This window comes from Octopus bimaculoides, chromosome 10 (genome assembly GCF_046866305.1).
Source record: "Octopus bimaculoides isolate indiv1 chromosome 10, ASM4686630v1, whole genome shotgun sequence".
NCBI lineage: Eukaryota > Metazoa > Mollusca > Cephalopoda > Octopoda > Octopodidae > Octopus > Octopus bimaculoides.
The window spans coordinates 78,308,098-78,312,024 of record NC_142937.1 but is presented as its reverse complement, the minus strand read 5'-3'; positions in this window follow the sequence as shown (position 1 = coordinate 78,312,024).

The following is a 3,927-nucleotide window of genomic DNA, read 5'->3' as shown; positions in this document are numbered from 1 at the left end:
TAGGTCAGTTACATGACATATGAGTAGTCCGTATAACGACGACGGAGGCAGCAAGCGCAGATTCATCTTTTCCGTTGTACTCCGTCTCCGTCAAGCCGAAGACAATGCTGTATACTCAATCATACAATGCTGATTCGTTTGGAATGCAATGTCGCTATCTTGACATACTGCATTCTATGCACTGTCCAGACTATAGCAGTACAGCTGTAGACCCGAGTGGTCGTCACGACGGAGCCGAGTAAAGTGGATTTGGTCACAGCGTAGTAGTTACTATTCTTCTCCCCGTTGTTGTTGGTGTGCATTCCAGAACAGTGTCCGAAATTAGTAAGGTTATTGGTGTTGCATATATTTTGTGGCTAATTGCTCCTGACATTTAACTGTTTTGAACGGGACAGATATTGTTTCTAGAATTTTGTAATAGTCTCCTATGGTATTGTATGTGTATCTGGGTATTGCCGGGAGTTGAAACATGTTACATGAAAAGCAAAACAAAACAACAACAAAAATGTGCTCCTTTCATACCCAGGGGGAAAAAATCTTTCGCTTTTATTTTCGTAACATAAATTTATCTCTGTCCTCTTTTCATATAACAAAACATTGGTGACCATATCAGATTTACATTTCGAAGTTTCTAAATTCTTAAGAAGTAAACAACATACGATTCTCGCTGATAAGAAGAAAGCTTTTAAAATCGATCACCAAATTCGAAGCTTGCTTTGATGTGACGATAAGACATCTGTCATGCTTTCAGAAGATGTAGGTTTAAGAAGAGCAGGCAAGCTTTTGACTTTTTAACCCAGTGTTGTAGAGGCTATTTTTTACATCTTTATCCAGGTCGAGTTCCGCCGTTAAAAAACGATTAATTTCATTGGAAAAGATAGTTTAGTCTCATAAGCATCTTTCTTCATGCGTACATTTAATATTTATTATACTTACATTGAGTAATACGGCGAGTTGGCTATGGCGGCAAGTTGGGCTGAGACTAATCCGTTACGGACAGTTGACTAATTACCAAACATTTTCATATCTCACCAACAAAAGTGTTGTTGCTGCTCTTCCTGTTGTTGATTGTTGTTATTGATGGTGGTGCTGGTGGTGCTGGCGGTGGAGCTGCTGTTGCTGTTATTGCTGGTGTTGTTTTTATTGCTATTGTTGATTTTGTTTTGCTGTCTAGCTTGATTGAACAGACCTTGTGGTCAAAGGCGTTAAGATTATAGAATTATTATTTTATTGATCTGATATTCTACCATTTTTCATATAATTCAATTAATGTTCATTATTCATTATTTAATTCTTCTTCTTCTTCTTCTTCTTCTTCTTCTTCTTCTTCTTCTTCTTCTTCTTCTTCTTCTTCTTCTTCTTCTTCTTCTTCTTCTTCTTCTTCTTCTTCTTCTTCTTCTTCTTCTCATTATTATTATTATTATTAGTAGTAGTAGTAGTAGTGGTAGTAGTAGTAGTACCTTTTTATCATATTTTTACAGCACGCCGGACAAAATGCTTAGCAGTATTTTGTCTGTCTTTACTCTCTGAGTTCAAACTCCGTCTAAGTACCAGTTGAACTCGATGCAGTCGAGTTACCCCCTCCTCTTCAAAAATTGCTAGCATTGTGCCAAATTTGAAATCATCATCATCGTCGTCATCATCATCAACATCATCATCATCATCATCATCATCATCATCATCATCATCATCATCATCATCATCACCATCATCATCATCATCAACATTATTATTATTTTGGTTTGGCTCGGGTTCGGTTTTAGTCTTGGTAGCATTTAAGCGGACAGCGGATTACTACCTGTGTCCTTAGGTATTCACAAGTTTTCAGCAGTCTTCCAAGTGCTTAGAACCCTCCTGATAATCCTTGCTGTCCCTAAGAGACAAACTTTCTGTAGGAGCTCTAACGGACATTCTATTACAATCGCCTTCAGCTATTTGTCTGTATCTTTGCTTACTATTCACAGCACACCAAATATTATAGGCACGACCTTTACTGTTGGCATGCTCCAAATTCTTCCTATTTCAAAGCTTGAAGTTTGTTTTTGTTTTTTTTTCTTCTTTCTTTTCGATCCTGGAATCAAACGGGCATGATGAGTCGATAAGTAAGCAACTTCACTTTTCCTTATCTATAATTGTTATCTCTGGTCTATTATCTTGGATAATTCACCTCTGGTCAAACATGGGTGTTTCGTTCAACATCTTTAAATAACCCTTATTCAGGGACCTTTTGAGTGGGATGGGCTACTCGACCTGAAGAAAATTCAAATTAGGCCCCACCTGCGAGGTCATGCACTGTTTATCTTGATATGTGATCATCATGTCGCGCACATATGGTTGTGATGCATTTGCCTGGCGTACCCTTCATCAGACGGGTAATCATGATGGGTATACTGGGTTTCGTATATTTTACCCGTGTCACTTTGATGGTATGCACTGCACTGTCACTCAATAATAATAATAATAATGAAAATAATAATAATCCTTTCTACTATTGGCACAAGGCCTGAATCTTGGGGCAGGAGTTAAGTCGATTACATCTACCCCAGTGTTTCACTGGTACTTATTTTATTGACCCCTATTGGATGAAAGGCAAAATCGACTTCAGTGGAATTTGAACTGAGAACGTAGCGACAGACGGAATACCAGTGGGAATTTTGCCCGGCGTGCTACCAATGCTGCTAGCTTAATAATAATAATAATAATAATAATAATAATAATAATAATAATAATAATAATAATAATCAGTATTATTTGGTAAAGTTTGATATTTTGATACTGAAACGTTAATTCCTTATGTAACATTTTGTTCTTTTTTAAAAATTTCTTCAGATGTTTCTTTATTTGTTCATATTTATATAGATACATCCCACTTGTTTTAAAGAACCGCTTGAGCACATTTAGGAAATGAATGGATGTGCCTACTAAAGCACTTGCTCAGAGAATCACTATTGATTTCTTGAAGTTGAAATCTGAACAAAAATAAGAGAGGGCAAAGGCAAAATAAAACAAGAATGTTATGGGTTTATGTAACCTTCGTGCCTTTTCTCTGCATAATTTCAACTTCGTGCACTTTCTGGACATTGGTATGTGTGAGAATGTGTTTATATGAAGCATTTATATTTATAATACTACTTGTAGTTTTGTACATTTTACCTATGTATTTTCATATAGACAAGTCTAATCAACTATAAAAGCAAAGACAAAACATGGAATGAGCAGTTACATTTTTCCTTCTAGTGTTCAGGTATTAAAAGAAACCTCTTTTCATACCATGAAATCGCATCAAGAAATCCAGAAACTCATCTATGCGAAACTATTGTTTGTTCTATCAAAATTACATCGTTAACCCTTCTGGCATTCAGTCAAACTGCACTGACAGAAAGCTCCTATAATAAATTTTTATGCTATAAATTTTATGCTAGCACAATTTTTATGCCAGCATGAATCCATACGTACTCTTGCGAATTTTGATTGACGATAAATATGAATATTATATTCCTATAGACGAATATGCATACAAACTACATATATACATATGTATACATGCATGCATGTATGTATGTATGTATGTATGTATACACACACACATATATACATATATATATATATATATACATATATATGCATATACTAAACATATATGTATATATATATATGTGTGTGCGTTTGTGTATGTGTATATATATAGAGAAAGACAGTGACAGAGAGGGAGAGGGAGATGGAGAGAGATGGAGACCGAGTATGAGAGAGTAAATGAGTGAGTGAGTGAGATATAAACAGCGATATGCTTTTACTTCCTGGATAGAAAAAAGAGCGATAAGCCGAACTAGTTTCAATCACTAATGGGAATTCATCAGTCTCTGGTTATTCTCTTTAACCGTCCACTGAAACACAGCTTATAAACCCACGATTGCTAAGAGTTAAATA